Source organism: Lissotriton helveticus, chromosome 10 (genome assembly GCF_964261635.1).
Source record: "Lissotriton helveticus chromosome 10, aLisHel1.1, whole genome shotgun sequence".
Taxonomy (NCBI): domain Eukaryota; kingdom Metazoa; phylum Chordata; class Amphibia; order Caudata; family Salamandridae; genus Lissotriton; species Lissotriton helveticus.
Genome location: NC_136071.1, coordinates 409,098,702 through 409,118,258, shown reverse-complemented (window position 1 = coordinate 409,118,258; position 19,557 = coordinate 409,098,702). Strand labels below are relative to the sequence as shown.

Here is a 19,557-nt window from a genome sequence, read left to right as displayed (position 1 = left end):
GTTCGGCAGCCAGTATGTGCATTACATTGCAGGTGGTGGAGCTAGATTCCGCTAATCCTGGGCGTTGCTTGGGGATGTTTCCAGCCAGGAGGACTTAACCCTCAGCAAGCCACAGCATCCTGTGTGAGGTGTTAACTTGCGCTGTCAGAGCATTCACACAGAGAATGGGCCTCTGATTACAAAACAACTCACTTAGAGCACTCATTATCCCTTCCGGTAAGTCAAGTCAAGTCAAGTCAAAACCACTTTATTCGATTTTGTTTAAAAAATCATAAAAGCATACTACAGCAGTTAAAATCATTCCAAGTACATATTTTAAAAATGGAATTTTTTACATAATACAATACAGGTATAAAAAAAGAAACAGATTCCATATGATACAATACAAATAAAATTATTTCATATTGAACAGTGCATTTTTTAAGTAATAAAAAGGTAGGTTTAAAAAGTCTCATCATGTACAAAAAAAAAAAAGCAAGAGATACCAAATTCATTACCGCCCCCTACAGGTTAGTTTGTACTTTCCTCCTCCTAATACGAACAGCAGCGACAAGGTAATTTGCCACACTGAACATTACCAAGGGGGAGTCTAACATTTGTAGGTACAAAAGAGCAGGTTTTGCTTGCATGAACGCTTTCCCCTTCAACAAGGGTAACAGATACTTTTGCCTTGGAGCAAGATAAAAAGGGCAAAATAACATAAGGTGCATATTGTCCTGTATTGAAAAGTTATCACATCCACATACAGGTGCATCCTCAGGCTTAAACCATCCCTGTTTGTCACAGAGTACTAAGTAGATCTGGTTAAATCTAAATTTAACCAGAAGCCATCTGTGGAACGGGATATTGACTAGTGCGAGGTACGGTTGGATGGCAATACGGGTGAGTGTCATATAATGCGCTCTGACCGTAGGTTTTGTTAACTGGTGAAGTTCTCTCTCCAAGGACCTAAGTTTGTAGAAGTTTTCCTTAACCCAAACTAGGTCCGCTTTTTGTAGATCAAGCGGGGAGGAGAAAATCTCTGGCCGTCCCAGTTCTACAGAGCACTTGTCGATATATGCCAGCCAAGCAATATCTTTAAACTTATCCAATTTTAGGCAGTCCAATAGGATTTTGTGATTGAGGCCTAAGTTGTTATTTGTCCACACTCTTATCCACAAAAGTAAAGGTGCCATAGAGAGGACATCAGTAATGTATCCTACTCCAAGCTCCTGATGGACTGAGAAAGTGGATGTTGATACGGGGAGTCCTAAAATTGAGCATAAAAACTTATTAACTTCAGTTTGGATGGTTTCAGTTTTTACATATCCCCATAATCCAGCCCCGTACCTAGCTATAGCCAAGGATTTTGCTCTATACAAGGCTAAAAGGGCACCACTTGGTTTTCCCCCTAGTCTCCTTGAGAAGCTTAAGATAGCATTAACAGAGCTTCTCACTGCTTTGGTCTTTGCTACTATCTGGGGGATCCAACTACCCCTAGTATCGAAAATCACTCCCAGGTAGGTGAAAACTTTAACATTACTGATCGCTTCCCCTTTGCAGAAAAAAGATTTAGTACTTTTTTTAGCTGCCCCAAAGACCATCACATGGGATTTCGTGTTATTGACCACAAGGTCAAGAGAGGACATGAAATCACTAAATGCATCTAAAAGTCTCTGGAGGCCCAAGTGTGTCCTAGCTATTACAGCAGCATCATCCGCGTACAGAAGCACTGGGATGTTTGTGTCTCCTGCACGTGGGGTATCTGCAGATGCGGCCAGTAGGGTTTTTTCCAGAGAGTTTATATATAAAGTGAACAGCATAGGGGCAAGGATGCAACCTTGTCGCACGCCCCTGCCTGATTTAAACCATGCTGTGCGATGTCCCTCTTGATCCATTCTAATGGAAGCCTTTAGATCCTTGTGAAGTTCAGCCAAGAAGTAGACCAAAGGGGGGTCTAGACCCAATTGTAGTAACATGGCCCACAGCTTGGCTCTATTCACTAGATCAAATGCCGTGGACAAATCCATATAGGCAACGTAGATAGTCCCTTTTCTGGCCTTAGTGTATTTAGAGATGATCATGTTCAGGTTCAAGCATTGGTCCTCAGTCCCCCTACCTGACCGGAAGCCATACTGGGCATTGGACAAGATGTTATTCTCTAAGGTCCATTTATTAATTTTCCCTAGTAGTACTTTCCCCAAAATTTTCATGGAGGAATCCAGCAAGGATATGGGGCGATAACATTTAGGGTCATTTCTAACTCCCTTTTTAAAAATTGGTATAATGATTGAGCAAGCCCAGGTGTTAGGGAAACCCCCTTTAAGTACATTATTATATACGTTCGTTAAAACAGGTGCCCACAACTCTGGGTTTGATTTGTATAAATCCAATGGAACCCCATCGGGACCAGGGGCTTTATTCTTAGCAGACCCCATTATTGCGACCTTGACTTCCTTTTCAGTAAAATCAACAATGGGTAACATATTAGAATAGCAGGGTATGCAGAATGTTTCATATACTTGATTGCTCCCATAAATAGCTGAAAAATGACTAAGCCAATCTGACTCCGGAATATTAGCCTCAAGGTCAGTATTACATGTCTTAGAGAAGATAGGATTATTTATTATAGACCAGAATTTAGAGCTATTTTTTAGGGTGGTAGAATCCATTAAAGCATCCCATGCTTCTACCTTCACTGCCTTTTTGCGTATTTTCACCGCCTTTGCATAATTTCTCCTTAGTTGAGCTATCACTAGCTTATTTCTAGGGGATTGTTTAAGTGCTGCTATCAGTGCAGAGTGCGCTTTGGTGCATGAATGGTCAAACCAACCGGAGGCAGGGGGAGGTCCCCTTTTGGGTCTAAGTGTTAGCTCTTTCTCCACCTTCGAGCAAATAGCCTCAAAAGCTGCAATGATCTCTTTATCCCCCCTAGCAGGATCCCTGCAGGTCTGGAATTCCACCACCATTTCATGTTCGATAAAATATGAAAAATCTTCTGGGCAGACTTTGCACCATTTTAATCGCCGCCCCTGATCTTTACTCTTAACATGTTTCGCAGAAGTGGCCAACAAGGCCCCCTTCAGTAAACCCAGCGATCCATCCAGCGTCAAGCACACCGGATTGTGGTCACTAAAGCCACTCTCTGTGGCATTATAAAAAAGAACATAATGAAGGAGCCCTGGTGACATAAAAATATAATCGATGATGGATTCACTGCCCCTAGCATTATAAGTAACCACCCGATCCTTTGGGTCAGCAAAACCAGGTTCATACAAATCATTAGATGCCAATAGTTGTTCCATAGCTGAACCCTTCAGGCTATGCTCAAAATGGGGAGGGGTCGTGAGGTCCGGCCCATCTAGATCCTTAATATAACATTGTGAATCACATAAATGCACATTAAAATCGCCCATTAAAATAATTTGAACAAAAGTGGTTTGCTTTGACATATATTCGGTAACAAATGAAAGTAAACAATCTAAAACAAAGTTTTGGGGACCACCCTGCGAGGCATTATAACAATTTATAAAGAGTGTTTTGTTTTTATCTGCGTGGCGTATCTCTAACACTTGAAAGTAATGTGAGGAACTAGGGATTTCCCTCACACTCCCCGCTAGTTTGAGGGATACCAAGAACATCAAGCCACCAATGTCTCTTCCCACCACGGAATGCTGTGCTTTAACAAAAAATGAGGAATAGCCGTCCAGCCAAAAAGAGTTTTCCCTAGCCCATGTTTCCTGCATGGCTACTATATCGTATTCTTTCAGCTTACCCAGCCAGATTTGGTCATTTTGTTTTGCTCGAAGGCCCGCAATGTTCCAGGACATGATTTTAATATTTCTATTGCTATTGTCTCCCTCTATCGTTGTCTCCCCCTCAACACATGCCGCGTTAAATGAGGTAGAGTTGTTAGAAGTGTTAGAAATGTTACAGCGCATACGGGTCTCAGTGGGGTCATCCAGTTCAATGACTGGCTGGTAATTTTGCGAGGGCTCTAGTCAGTCCATAGCATCCTGATCAGCCAGAGCCACAAATCTATTTGAAAGGGGCAGGTTATCTGGGTGTATGTTCGTTACTGTTGTGGCTACACCACCACCCCTGACCTTCTTAGTCACCCACTCATTTCCTATCAAAGGGAGCTTTTGTTTGCCGTAAAAGCCAGAATTATTATTTGGCTGGGGCCTGCCATATCCTTCTCCAGTTCCCCTGAATGTAGGTGGGTAGAAAAAACCCAGCGGCATTGCACGCACACCCTTACCTACAGAATCTAAAGGAGAGGCATCCCAGAAGAGGCGACTTGTGACATCACGAGATTTAAAATTGACTATTACACAATCGCCTGACACACATTTCTTGGTTTTGCCAACCCAATTTACCCTTCTGCACATCAGTATGTTAGCTGCAACATTACTTCCACCCGTACAATTTGCATTACACCAGTTTTCCGTGTGCTTTCGCAGTGTTTCATGGTGTTCAACCTCCCCCACTTCTAGTTTGGGAACATTAACAAGAACAGCCACAAAAGGTGTTGCCTCGGGAGGGAGATGTACTGGGGGGACCCTAGCCCTCTGGTCTCCTAGGGGCCCCAATGGGTTCCCTTGTACAGGCTTATCCAATAGAACACGATTTGGCACAGCGTGCGGTAAAGGGGTATATCTGCCATTTATAACTTTCCCTTTGGCTTGCATAGAGTTTTCTGCCGATAAGTTAGGTACTAGGGTGATTGGAGGGTCAATTTCTATGGGTACTGAAGCCGGAGCCCGGCTATCCAAAAAATTGTTAATGCGTTCGCATTTATTTAACAGTTTACTGACACAAACCTTCAATGTTTCAGTTATATCTGTCGCAATTTGGATTAAAGCTGATTCTAGCCTCTCGGTGAAGAGTTTTTCCAGGAGATCCGTAAGACCCTCCTCGGTGACATAGCAAGCCTGCAAACGCCCAGTATGGATGGTGGCCACACCGTCTCCAACACATGTTGCCTCATTAGCAGGAGGAATCACGGTGATAGGGAGTTCTGGGGAAGGCAGGACAGTAGGGGTCTGTGCCACATTTGCCCGGCATGATTCGATTATGACCCTCGGCTCAAGAGGTGCGCAACTAATGGGCGGGGAAAGAGCGATAGTAATACTTTCAGGAGTAGAATCCAGCCCCAGTGCACGTTCCGAGACAGCTATCTGTGTGGATAATTCATCCACTTTCGTCGTCAGATAGGTGATTATGCTGGTGGTGTATTTCGGGACCTTGGCATTCGCTTCTCCCGTCACAGGAGTGGCCAGTTTTCTCTTACCCATGTTGTTACAGGTGTGGCCCGTCCCGTCCCTGGTCGTCCTTGGACGGCCTTAGACGGCCTTAGACGGCCCGCCCTCTGCCCGGGCTCCGCCCGGCGTCGCCCGCGCGCGTCCCGCGACGCGGGAGAAAGGGTTTCTTCTTGTACGCCTTCCCGGCGGAAGTCCCAGCTGACAGGCGGCGGCGGCGTCCCCGTGGAGCAGGGGGCGCTGGGAGATGTAGTTCTCCTGCTCAGCCCCTCTCGGCAGCCGCGGGTGTTGAGCGGCGGCGGGGGCGGCAGGGAAGCAAGCAGGCTACAGTCCGTGGTCCGCAGTCACAGGGGTGAGTTTGCGCTGCAGCAGAGGTCCCTTCCGGTAAGGAACTAGCTTCCACAATCTGCAAATGCAGGTCAATAAGGGAAGCGACAATCATCCAGCCACTGATGCACAAGGGCTTTCCACAAACCACGGCTACATAATTCAAACTACAGAACCTGGCATAAAACAACCACAAATCCTGACTCCTGACGATAAGAATGTGTCACTGGTCATTGATGAAGGCTTCTGTCATATAGTGTAGTGGATACAGTTCGGAGTATTCAAGCAACACAAATTTAACCCTACAATAGCCACACAGACGTACATTGTATGTCTGAATTTCGATGTTCCTTTCAATGAGGTTTCATGCCATTGTGAACTTAATGCTTGAATCAATATTAGACTATACAAACAAGTTACTTACCGTCAGTAACAATATACCTGTAAGAAACATTATTTAGTGAGATTCCTTACCTTATAATTACCCCCAGGCGTCAGACTGGATCCGGAAAGTTTTGGTCAGCAGTACCCCTTCGCGTCGGAAGGTGTCGTTGGGGCAGCTACTTAGACGCCGCCCTCACGCGCTGACGTTAGCTATGTACACAACTTTCTGCGCCAGGAACGCAGAGCCATGCAAGATACTGACCACTGGTGCATTGAAACTAGGGACCTGAAAGGGATAACCTTAACCCTCTGGTGCATTGAAACTAGGGCCCTGAAAGGGATGACCTTAACCCTAAATCAGTTTGCAGAACTGGGAGGTTGGGTAGGCCGGTAAGGAATCTATCACTAACTAATGTTTCTTACAGATATATCATTACCGAGGGCAAGTATCTAGTTCATCTGAAAGAAACACAGTGATAGATTCCTTACCTTAGAATAGATACCCCAGCAATACCAACCCCAGTGGTGGGTCTGCGAACCAACATCACACCAAAAAGTCCTGGAGAACAGAACGGCCAAAGAAGCCGTCTCTGCGGACTTGGCGGTCCAGTCAATAGCGCTTAGTAAAAGTGTGCAGCGAGGCCCACGTAGCTGCTGCACAGATATCTTGTAAGGGGACACCACGTCCTAATGCCGTAGTGGCAGCCTTCGCCCTGGTAGAATGGGCGGGCAGCCCCACCGGAGGCTAATCTTTAGCCAGAGAATAACAGGCTTTAAGACACAAGATAGAACATCGGGGATAGTCCGCTTGTGTACGGCCCAACCTTTTTTGGCGCCAATGTAGCCAACAAAGAGGTGGTCATCCACCCGGAACTGTTGTGTGCGATTCAGGTAAATGAGAGTGCACATTTTGGGTACAGAGGGTAAAACCTCTCTTCTTATCTGGAAGGATGCAGAGGTGGAAAGAATGTGGGCAAAGTGATGGTCTGCCCGACGTGAAAGGCAGTGACAACCTTTGGCCGAAGGATGGACGTGTTCTGAGCACAACCTTGTCCAGATGGACAGATAGAAAAGGAGGTTTACAATTAAGAGCCTGGAGCTCACTCGCTCTCCTGGCAGAGGTGATGGCAACCAGGGAAGCAGTCTTTAAAGTCAGCAGACGAAGAGGACAGTTGTGAAGAGGCTCAAAGGGAGTGCACATTAAATATCGAAGAATCAGGTTCAAGTCCCATTGTGGCATTACGAAAGGAATAGGAGGGAAAAGATGAGCAATGCCTTTGAGGAATCTATTTACAACAGGGGACTTGAAAAGAGAGGGCTGATCAGGAAGCCTGTGAAAGGCCGAAATAGTAGAAAGGTAGCCCTTGATAGTGCCCAGAGCAGAGCCCTGCTGGGCCAAAGAAAGAAGGAACAGAAGAACTTCTGAAAGAGGGGCAGAAAGGGGATCCACAGCCTTTGCTGTGCACCATGCCACAAATTTGTTCCGCCTGCAGGTGTATACCAACTTAGTGGAGGGACGCCAGGCTGCCAGAATGACATCACACTTCAGGAGGCAAGTCAAAAGGAATCAACTGCCGCCGCTCAATCTCCACACAAAGAGGTAGAGAGTGAACAGGTTCTGGAGGAGGGCCGTCCCCAGCTGCTGCAACAGAAGATCCTCCGGAAGAGGCAGTCGGATCGGGGATCGATCGTCATACTGAGTAGCTTTGAGACCAGTCCAGAGCCACAAGAATGATTGGGCCTGTTCGCGCCTGATCTTCTTCAGCACTCTGGGCAGAAGTGGTATAGGCGGAAAGGCATGCAAGAAACTGCAACTCCACTCGCGACGAAAAGCGTCGCCTAGCGAGTACCGCCTTGGAAATTCCAACGCGCAGAATTGCTGACATTACGCGTTCTCTTTGGTGGGGAATAGATCTAACCAAGGCTCTCTCCACTGTCGAAAGAGACCTTGCGCCACATTCGAGTGAAGATGCCATCCGTGATCCATCATGCACCTGCGGATGAGTTCGTCAGCCCTGGCATTCAGTGAACCTGCCAGGTGTTGAACCACCAAGGAAATGCCCTATTGTTCCAGCCATGTCCAGAGGTGCAGAGCCTCCTGACATAGGGTCCACAACCGCACACCGCCCTGTTTTCTGCAGTACCACATGGTGGTGGTGTTGTCTGTGAACACCTGCACTACTTTCCCCTTGACAGAGGGAAGGAATGCCTTCAGTGCAAGTCGGATCGCCCGAAGCTCCAGAAGGTTGGTATGGACCCTGGACTCGACCAGAGGCCTTTGATCTCTGCCTCGCCCATGTGGCCTCCCGGACAGGTTACCCTGATGCTGGAACTTCAGGTCCCACTGCAGAGCCTGCATATGCCATCTGGCATGAGTGACCAGCAGGATGCAGGAGGACAGGAGGCCCAGCAGCCTCAGGGCCATCCTGACCGAAACCCAGGATAGAGGCTGAAAGATCCGAATCATAGCCTGAACATCCTGGACTCGCCGTCCAGGAGGGTAGGCCCGAAACAGCGTTGTATCCAGAACCGCTCCGATGAAGAGGAGCTTCTGAGAGGGAATCAGATGTGACTTCGGCACATTGATGGAGAACCCCAGCAAATGCAGGAGGTCGGCCGTAGTCTGGAGGTGGGAGAAAACCTTCTGGGGCGAGCCCGCCTTCAACAGCCAGTCGTCGAGATAGGGGAAGACTGGCACCCATGATCTGTGCAGATGAGCTGCGACCACCGCAATCACTTTCGTGAACACCCGAGGGGTGCTGGTAAGGCCAAAGGGGAGCACGGTAAACTGAAAGTGCTTATGACCTACCTTGAACCGCAGTTAACGCCTCTGGGCTGGCAAAACGGGAATGTGGAAATATGTGTCCTGCAGGTCCAACGCTACCAACCAGTCTCCATGGTCCAGGGCAGACAAGACCAGAGCCAGGGTTAGCATCTTGAACTTCTCCTCCCAGAGAAAGCGATTGACGTCCCTGAGGTCCAAGATAGGACGCAGGCCCTTGTCCTTCTTGGGCACCAGAAAGTAGTGGGAATAACAACCAAGTCCTACTTCAGGCGCAGGAACGCGCTCGATGGCCCACTTGGCCAAGAGGGCCACGACTTCCTGTTGAAGTGCCAAATGATCTCCGACATGCGGTGGTACTGGAATGGCATGGCTGGAGGGGTAGTCTCGAAGGGGAGGGAGTAGCCCCATGGGACTATTTGTAAAACCCACACCTGTCCGAAGTGATGGTGCACCAGTGGGAGAGGTGATGGCGAATCCTGCTGCCCACTGGCATTTGATGGGCCTGAAAAACCGGACTAGGAAGGTTTTGGGGCAGTGGTGGCCAGGGTGGAAGTGTAGTGACCCGCCTGCTGGCCCCCTGACCCGCCTCTGCGGGTCCCACATCCCAGGCCACGCTGAGACTGCTGCGGCCTGTGGCTCTGAAGCAAACATGTTGGGGCGTCCCTACCATGGCCACGAAAGGAGCGAAAATAAGGAAGGCGGAGGAGGGCGCGTGGCGGAAAGGCCCAAGGACTTGGTCGTAGCCCTTGAGTCCTTAAAATGCTACAACTCACTATCTGCCTTGTTGCCAAAAATGCAAATGCCATCAAAGGGCATGTCCATCAGGGTGTTCTGGACATCCCAAGAGAAGCCAGTAGTCCTCAGCCAGGCGGGGCGGCGGAGCGCCACTGTCGTGGAAATCGCTCTGCCCAGCGAGTCTGCGGTGTCAAGGACACATCGAATTGTGAACTTTGTTGCATCTCTCCCCTCAGCAATAGCCAGAGAGAGCACTGTCTGCGCCTCCTCCGGACACTGAGGCAACACTTGCGCCACCGTATCCCACACAGAGTGGGAATAACGGCCCAAGAGGCATGCAATGTTCACAGACCGCAGCCCTGATCTGGCGGAAGAAAAAGTGTTCCTCCCAAACTATTCCAGTCTCTTGGATTCCCTGTCCGGGGGTGCGGTAGGGAATACACTCTGGGACGTGGAGGCTTGGACAATCAACTTCTCAGGGGTGGGGTGTTGGGAGAGGAAAAAAGGATTGCCCGGGGCCGGGTGATGGGCCACGTTCCTATCTACAGGAGCCCCTGTGTTGGGCCTGGACCATGAGCCCAAAAGAACATCAGTGTTAGAAAGGCGATCCCAGGGGAGACAAAAGATGTCTGACTGACCACCCCGAGACCCACCAATCCTTATGGAATAGGCCGAGCGCCGTCGAGAGGCCTCCTTGGCGAGGCTCCTCTCTTACAATCGTAGCGGACGAGCAATCACACCACTACAAAGGGACACCACACGAGAGTAGATTCTTAAGAGTCTTTATATAGAGAATAAAGGCAAGTTCTCGCAGCAATATTGTACAAAGGGGGTCGAAGGACCCTTTTAGTCTCGGTATCAGGGACAAGGGGTAGCGGGACAGTCTTGGTAACAACAGGTACTAGGATACCCGGCGCACAGCTCCCAATACTTGAGCTGGGGGGTGCGAGGAGCCGCGACGTCGTCAGCAGGGCTCTGAGGAGAGTTCAGCGATGTCGGGCCGCGACAGCGTCAGCAGGGCTCTGAAGATGGTTCAGCGTGGTCGGGCCGCGACAGCGTCAGCAGGGCTCCGAGGATGGGTCAGCGAGGTCGGGCCGCGACAGCGTCAGCAGGGCTCCGAGGTTGGTTCAGCGATGTCGGGCTGCGACAGCGTCAGCAGGGCTCCGAGGATGGTTCAGCGAGGTCGGGCCGCGACAGCGTCAGCAGGGCTCCGAGGATGGTTCAGCGAGGTCGGGCCGCGACAGCGTCAGCAGGGCTCCGAGGTTCCAAGTACAAGAGTTCTTATCAGGATCAGCCGCGACAAGGTCAGCAGGGCTTCGACTCCAAGATACAGCTGTAATCCTAATCCAGGGCTCCCCAGATATAGGACTGGAGTCCTTTGATGTCCGGACCCTCGCGCCTGGGGGTCAGAGGGGCCGGGATGAGGGTGTCCAGACACCCAGCAGGGGGGTGGAGCCAGCGCCCAGGGAGGCCGGAGGGCGATCGATACCAGGCGTCCGGGGACGGCTGGAGGGCCATCGAAACTCCCCTCCTCTTAGATCCGTCGAGTGGCCACTCTACCACCTGGGTGGATCTTGGTGCCTCGAAGTCGGGGCTTCGCTGGGGCCGTGGCCGGGGTCGGGCCGAGGCCACGTGCTCGGGACGTGATGGGCCCAAGATGGAGTCGGGCCTGAAGGGGTGGCCCGGAGTGGTAGCCGGACCTGCAGAGTTGGGGCAAGTAGGGTTCGCCGGGTTCCAGGGGGGAGAGCCGTGGGTTGCCAGGGTGGCTGCTCTCGTCGAGGGTTCGTGGAGGTAGTGCCAGGGGGGGCGACAGCGGGTCGATGGAGGGCCGATGTCGTCCCGGGCCAGCCATGCGGGAGGGGTAGGACCACGCCACGAGGCCGGGTCCAACACACGTCCCCTCCAGCTGAAGGCAGGGAGAGTCACCCATCTTCTTGGGGGTTCTCCTCGCCGAGGCGGAAGAAGCGGGACAGGCCATCAGCATTGGCGTGGTCGTTGCCAGGGCGATGCTCCACAGTGAAGTCCATCCCTTGGAGGGAGATGGACCATCGCAGCAGCTTTGGGTTCTCGCCCCGCATCTGCATCAGCCACCGCAGGGGCCGGTGGTCGGTCTGGACCCGGAAGTGGGTGCCGAAGAGGTAGGGCCGGAGTTTCTTTAGGGCCCACACGACGGCGAAGGCTTCTCTCTCGATGGTGCTCCACCGTTGTTCTCGCGCCAGCAGGCGCCGGCTGATGAAGGCCACATGATGGTCAACTCCCTCTGGGTTAACTTGCGATAGGACCGCCCCATGCCGTGCTCAGAGGCGTCGGTTTGGACCACAAACTCTCGGCTGTAGTCGGGGGCTTGGAGCACAGGGGCGGTGCACATGGCAGCCTTCAGAGTCTCGAAGGCCGTTTGACACTCGGGGTCCAGTGCACCTTCTGTGGTTGCCTTTTGGAGGTCAGTTCAGTGAGGGGCCCCACAATGCTCCCATAGTCTTTTATGAAGCGCCGATAATATCCGGTGAGCCCCAGGAAGGCTCGGACTGCTGTCTGGGTGACCGGGGGCTCCCAGGCCACGATGGCGTCAATCTTTGGTTGGAGGGGAGCCACCTGGCCGCTCCCTACTTGGTGCCCCAGATAGGTCACAGACCCTTGGCCTATCTGGCACTTGCTGGCTTTTATTGTCAGTCCGGCCCGTCGGAGGGCCGTCAGGACTTCCCAGAGGTGCGTCAGGTGCTCGTCCCAGTGGAGGCTGTACACCGCAATATCGTCCAGATATGCGGCACTGAACTCTTCTAGTCCCGCCAGCACCCTATTCACCAGTCTCTGGAAGGTGGCCGGGGCGTTTTTCATACCGAAGGGCATCACCTTGAAATGGAAGTGGCCATCGGGGGTCGAGAAGGCAGATCGCTCTTGGGCACCAGGGGTGAGGCCGATCTGCCAATACCCGGCCGTGAGGTCGAAGGTGCTTAGGTACCTGGCGGCCCCCAGGCAATCGATCAGTTCATCGGCCCCGGGGATGGGATGGGCGTCGGTCCTGGTGACGGCATTCAGCCCCCGGTAGTCGACACAAAACCTGAGTTCCGGGGGCGCCGGGGGCGGCGGCTTTAGGGACCAGGACAACTGGACTGGCCCAGGGACTGTCCGAGGGCTCGACCACCCCCAGGGCTAGCATCTTGGCAACTTCGGACTGGATGCAGGCCCGAACTCCGTCGGGAATTCGGAAGGCCCGGTGTCGCACGGGCGGGCTGTCCCCGGTGTCGACATCATGGACGCACCACTGGGTGACCCCGGGAGTGAGGGAGAATAGGTCCGCAAATTGCCCCAGCAGCTGTCGGCAGTCCTGGCGCTGTTCGGGGGTCAGGGCGGAGGAGAGGGGGATTCCCTCGACGGAGCCGTCGTTTTCAGAGCACTTCAGGAGGTCGGGCAGGGGCTCGGAGTCGTCTTCGGCGCCGTCATCCGTAGCCAACAGCAGGCTCAGCTCCGTGCGGGCAAAGTGAGGCTTGAGCCGGTTGGCGTGCAGAACCCGGAGGGGGTTCCTGGGGGACTCCATGTCCACCAGATAGGTGACAGGGCTCTTGCGCTCCATCACTTTGAAGGGCCCCGCCCATTTGTCCTGGAGGGCACAAGGTTCAACCGGGGACATGACCCAGACCTGCTGGCCCGGCTCTAACTCGATGGACGAGGCATTCTGGTCATACCAGCGTTTCATCTCCTCCTGACTGGCCTCACGGTTGGCCTCGGCAAGTTCCCGGAACTTCCGAGTCTGGTTGCGGCGGGTCAGGAGGTACCGGTAGACAACAGGCGGAGCATCTCGGACTGTAGTCTCCCAGCCTTCTTTGACCAGGCTGAGGGGACCTCGGACAGGGTGTCCGTACAGTAGTTCAAAGGGGCTGAACCCCAGGGACTTCTGGGGCACCTCCCGATAGGCAAACAGGAGGCAGGGCAGCAGGACGTCCCATTTGCGGCGTAGGGGCTCTTCCAGGCCCTTGATCATCCTCTGGAGTGTTCGGTTAAACCGCTCCACGAGTCCATTCCCTTGGGGGTGATACGGGGTGGTGAACTTATATGTGACCCCGCACTGTTGCCACAGGGACCGCATATATTTGGATATAAAGTTTGTGCCCCGATCACTCACGACCTCTCGGGGGAATCCTACTCTGGAGAAGATCCCCATCAGCGCCCGGCCCACCACGGGGGCCGTTATGGTCCGGAGGGGAATGGCTTCTGGGTAGCGGGTGGCATGGTCCACCAGGACGAGGATGAAGCGGTGTCCCTGAGAGGTGCGGGGGTCCAGGGGCCCCACGATGTCGATCCCCACTCTCTTGAAGGGGGTGGTTACCACGGTAAAGGGTTGAAGCGGGGCCTTGACTTTCTCCCCGCTCTTCCCGCTGGCTTGACAGGTCGGACAGGTTCTGCAGTGATTGTGCACATCGTTGCGCATTTTTGGCCAGTAAAAATGGGTCACCAGGCGGCTGTAGGTTTTGTCCTGCCCCAGGTGCCCGGCGAGGGGCACGTCGTGTGCCAGGTTTAGGAAGAAGTCTCTGAATCGTAGGGGGACCACCAACACTCGGCTGGCCCCTAGTTCGGCAATTTTCTGTTCGCTGTATAGGAGGTCGTGGTCCCAGTAGACCCAGTGGGACCCCAATGTGTCCCCGGCGGCTTCAGCTGCGGCTTGCTGCCGGGTTCCTTCGAGGGAGGGGCAGGACTTCTGTTCCTGCCGGAATTGTTCTTGGGTGGGACCACCTTCCGGGCGCCATTGGGCTAGTTTGGGGATGTCGCCGAGCTCAGTAATGTCGTCGCGGTGGGGCTCCGGTGGCCCGGACTCAGGGTCGGTTTCTTCATAGACGGCGGGAGGCGGCGGCGCGGGCCACTCCTGTTCTTCGGTAGGGGCGGCCTCGTTCGCGCAGACCCACTCGGGTAGTCCCAACATCCCCAGGTGTTCTCTCCGCTCGACTTGGGCCCAGGGGGAACTCTCAAGGTCGTTTCCGAGGAGGCAGTCCACGGGGGCGTCGTCCCGGACGGTCACCTTTAGCGTGCCCGACACCCCTCCCCACTCGAAGGGGATTCGGGCCATCTGGCACAGGGTCTCGGAATTGTCGGCGGCCAGCACGGGGCACAGCACATTCGGTAGGATCTGTTCGGGAGTCACTAATTGGCAGCGGATGGCCGTCACACTGGCTCCAGTGTCACGGAGTGCTTCGGCCCGTCGCCCATTAATGTTGACCCACTGACAGTATTTTTGGGTGTTGCTCGGGAGTGGAGCCCGGGGGATCGTGTCTCTTTCGCCCAGACAGACTAGGGCCATGGCGGCTGGCTCCCACTCAGTCTGGTCCTCGTTGTAGGCCTCTTCTTCCCCTCCTTCCCCCAGGGCGGCGGCCGCGATCTGGCGTGTCAGAGGTCCGGTGGTGCCGGTACGCTGGTTCATTGGGCAGTGGGGGTCACTGGAAAAGTGACCTGGCCGCTGGCATCTGTGGCAGGTAACGTTCGGGCGGGGCCGCGGCCGTGCTGGGGGGGCCCCTCTACTGGTCAGGGATGGGGAAGTGTTGTTCTGGGGCGACCCCCGGGGCGGACTCCGGGGTGGCGCCGACGGGAAGTCTCGGCTCCGGTTCTGGCCTCCTCCGCCGCCTCGCTGGCGGGGGTGCCCCTGAGGGTTCCGTCCTAATTCTCCTATGGGGGCCCGGGGGACCCGGGTGCTCACCCATCGATCGGCCTCGACGGCGAGTTTCCGTGGCTCGGTCAGTTTGCTGTCGAGTAGATGCTGTCGGAGCTCGACAAAGCAGTTGTTGGAGAGGTGCTCCCATACGATGAGGTCGAACAGCTGCTCGTAGGTGGTCACTTTGCTGCCCTTGATCCACCCTTCCAGGGCCCGGCTATAAAAGTTTACGTACTCCACCCATGTGGTACCGGGGATTTTTTTACAGTCTCGGAATCTCTGCCGGTACATCTCAGGAGTGAGACCATAACGGGTGAGCAGGGCGTCCTTCATGTGATCATAGGAGGACATCACGTCGTCGGCCAGTTCCAGCAGGGTGTCTCTTCCTTCGCTGACGAACTTCCCCCATAAGCCGGCACCCCAATCTTTTCGGGGTATGCGGTGCGCGGTCATGGCGACTTCGTAGGCCTTAAACCACTGCTGGATGTCGTCGTTTTTATAATACTCTTTGACGACATCCTTGGGAATGTGGACCTTCGTGTCGGTAGGAGGTGGGGGTTTCGGTTCACAGTGGCGCCAGCTTCTTCGCTCTTAATGATTCAGAAAAGGGGGTGGTGATGAACAGAGTGCCTGAATTAAGCAGACCACTCTTACCCAGTCCAAAGATCAGGGCTTGATCCATCACCGTTTTTTAGCTCACTGCACCATCCCAGCTCAGAACTTGGCTATATGCAAATTAGTCTGTTCCTGTCCCAGTGCATGATGGGAACAGGGCAAACCAAACTACCAAGCCAATTCTTATACTGGGAAGGAAACAAGCTTCCGGGGACCGGTTTCTGCCATTTCAGGCGTCGTCGGCCCGGCTTGCTTGAATCCTGATGGTGCAATGAGCAAGGGACTCACATCTGAGTATACCCTTCCACGCTTATGGCTTCTTCGCTCTTGGCCTTTATCTCCAGTTCTTTGAGGCCACGCTTGTGCTCGAACGTGAGTTTCTTTTCTTCCAATTCTCTCTGCCTCCGTCTCTCCTCCAGGTCTCCTTGCAGCCGGAGTTGCTCGATGGCCATTTTCTTTTCCGCTAGTTGGAGTTCTCCGTCCAGCCGGAGTCGGGCGAGCTCCAACTCATGGAGCCAGCTTCTCTCTCGTTCTTGGGCGTCTTCGTGGGAGAGGCCAGTGTCTCTGTTGGCGGTTCTTTCTTCCGCTGGGGCGGTTATGGTTCCCGGGGGCACTTCTGGGACAGTGTCACCTTCAGTTTGGGGTGGTGTCGCTCCGGCCTCCACCCATGTTTGCAGCGCTTCTTTGAAATCCTCTTTGGTGCTTAGTCCGGTGGTAGCGATACCTAAGTCTTTGCAAAATTGTTTGAGTTCTTTATGGGTGTACTCCTCCAATAGTTCCTTTTGGAACTGTGGGGTCGTTCCGGCTTCTTTAGCACTCATGGTTGCTGTGGGTCTCTGTTAGTAGTGGGCGAGTTACTCGCTGTACGATTTGCGTCGGCTCGGATCCCGTGGCCTGCCACCAATGTTAGAAAGGCGATCCCAGGGGAGACAGAAGATGTCTGACTGACAACCCCGAGACCCACCAATCCTTATGGAATAGGCCGAGCGCCGTCGAGAGGCCTCCTTGGCGAGGCTCCCCTCTTACAATCGTAGCGGACGAGCAATCACACCACTACAAAGGGACACCGCACGAGAGTAGATTCTTAAGAGTCTTTATATAGAGAATAAAGGCAAGTTCTCGCAGCAATATTGTACAAAGGGGGTCGAGGGACCCTTTTAGTCTCGGTATCAGGGACAAGGGGTAGCGGGACAGTCTTGGTACCAACGGGTACTAGGATACCTGGCGCACAGCTCCCAATCCTTGAGCTGGGGGGTGCGAGGAGCCGCGACGTCGTCAGCAGGGCTCTGAGGAGAGTTCAGCGATGTCGGGCCGCGACAGCGTCAGCAGGGCTCCGAAGATGGTTCAGCGTGGTCGGGCCGCGACAGCGTCAGCAGGGCTCCGAGGATGGTTCAGCGAGGTCGGGCCGCGACAGCGTCAGCAGGGCTCCGAGGTTGGTTCAGCGATGTCGGGCCGCGACAGCGTCAGCAGGGCTCCGAGGATGGTTCAGCGAGGTCGGGCCGCGACAGCGTCAGCAGGGCTCCGAGGATGGTTCAGCGAGGTCCGAGGATGGTTCAGCGAGGTCGGGCCGCGACAGCGTCAGCAGGGCTTCGAGGATGGTTCAGCGAGGTCGGGCCGCGACAGCGTCAGCAGGGCTCCGAGGTTCCAGGTTCCAAGTACAAGAGTTCTGATCAGGATCAGCCGCGACAAGGTCAGCAGGGCTTAGACTCCAAGATACAGCTGTAATCCTAATCCAGGGCTTCCCAGATATAGGACTGGAGTCCTTTGATGTCCGGACCCTCGTGCCTGGGGGTCAGAGGGGCCGGGATGAGGGTGTCCAGACACCCAGCAGGGGGGTGGAGCTAGCGCCCAGGGAGGCCGATCGATACCAGGCGTCCGGGGACGGCTGGAGGGCCATCGAAACTCCGTCGAGTGGCCACTCTACCACCTGGGTGGATCTTGGTGCCTCGATGTCGGGGCTTCGCTCGGGCCGTGGCCGGGGTCGGGCCGAGGCCACGTGCTCGGGACGAGATGGGCCCAAGATGGAGTCAGGCCTGAAGGGGTGGCCCGGAGTGGTAGCCGGACCTGCAGAGTTGGGGCGAGTAGGGTTCGCCAGGTTCCAGGGGGAGAGCCGTGGGTTGCCAGGGTGGCTGCTCTCATCGAGGGTTTGTGGAGGTAGTGCCAGGGGGGGCGACAGCGGGTCGATGGAGGGCCGATGTCGTCCCGGGCCCGCCATGCGGGAGTGGTAGGACCACGCCACGAGGTCGGGTCCAACAATCAGAAAGTGCCTCATTAAAAGGCAGCAGTGGCTCCACAGAGGTAGGCGCCGGCTGAAGCACTTCTATCAGGAGGTTAGTCCTGACGGCCACTGTAGGGAGATGGAGGTGGAGAGCCTCGGCTGCCCTATGCAACACCACTGCGTAACTAGCACCTTCCTCCGTAGCCACGGTAGGAGGAGTGAGCATGCCAAGGTCAGGAGAGGTGTCCAGAGCTTGGCATTCCCCTGTTCCTCTGCCCAGTCCGCATCATACTGACATTGAGCTGTGAGAGGGTCCTCAGGCCCCTCCCAGTCCTCCCCTCCCTCCAAAGGCTGATGAACAGCCTAAAATAAGGAGGCTGGACATAGCGAAAGAAAGATCCCATTGGCGTTGAGTGACGCCGTTCCGGCTCCGTGTCCACATCAGGGCTAAGAATGTTGTACCGGTGGGGTTGACGTCGGTGAAGGGGTCACGAGGTCAACCGGCGCCGACTGGGATCCAGAAGTGGATCCTTGGGGGCCCTGCGGCGCCAGGGCCAGAGCTGACAGCGATGCCGGTGCCACCGATAGTGAGGGGCAAGAATCCCCAATCGGGCCCGTGGGGCCCGAAGGCATGCCGACGAAGCCAGAGGCCCAAAGAGGCGGAGCATGGCTGACAAAAATTCCTGCAGCTGAGATGGAGTCGCCGAAGGACCCGGGAAGGGCGGGTAGGGTAGGCCGATGGGACTGCGTAGGCTCAGCCAGAGCCGCGGGGGAGGACCCACCCGCACCCTCAGCTACGAGGGGAAGTCTGTGAGCTATGACGCTTCTTCGACTGCTTGTGATGCTTCGCCTTACCTGACCCAGAGTGTGAAGAGTGGAGAGACTTCGATCCCGCCGAACGATGGTGATGGCTCCGCGACCGGTCCCTCGACCTCCCACAGGACCAGAACCTTGAGCAGCGCTGGACTTGAAGCAACTTTCGGGACTGCTCCTGCAAAGTCTTCTGCTCCATGACCCAGCAGTCGGGGCACGACTTGGGGTCGTGGTCACGCCCCAGGCTGTAGAGACACATGCGGTGCGGGTCTGTCACCGACATCCTGCGATGACAGTCCCCGCAAGACTTAAAGCCGGGCATCCCTACAGCACCAGGAGTAGATCGACTCAGTCAAAAAGTGACTGAGGGTACCGCTCTAAGATCTGCGCTTGCTGGCACGGTAAAGAAAGAAAGAACTGACGTCAGCGCGCAAGGGCGGAGTCTAAGTAGCTGCCACGACGTCATCTCGGCGACCACGACACCAACAGCAGACGCGGAGGGGTACTGCTAACGAAAATTTTCCGGATCCAGTCTGATGCCTGGGGGTAAATCTAAGGTAAGGAATCCATCACTACGTGTTTCTTTCAGATTAGCCAATTGAAACAACTGAACTATAAAATATGTATGACAGTATATCTATATTAAGGTACACAAACATCACCACATTCAGTACTTTTAGCACAACATGTAATTCCAGTAACAGAACTTATATACAATTATGCTAAAGCACCTCAACCATGCTCTTGAACATCCACTGCCATTCGATACCGGAAACAACATGTTGCAGCCCTCTGCCAAAGC

The 19,557-nt window shown here is 54.2% G+C and overlaps 1 protein-coding gene across 4 annotated transcripts in view; it reads right to left on the bottom strand.

The window, feature by feature from the left end:
- GTF3C1 (general transcription factor IIIC subunit 1) overlaps positions 1-19,557 on the bottom strand; it is a 2,559,884-nt gene that overhangs the window by 1,725,845 nt on the left and 814,482 nt on the right. The window lies entirely within an intron of this gene.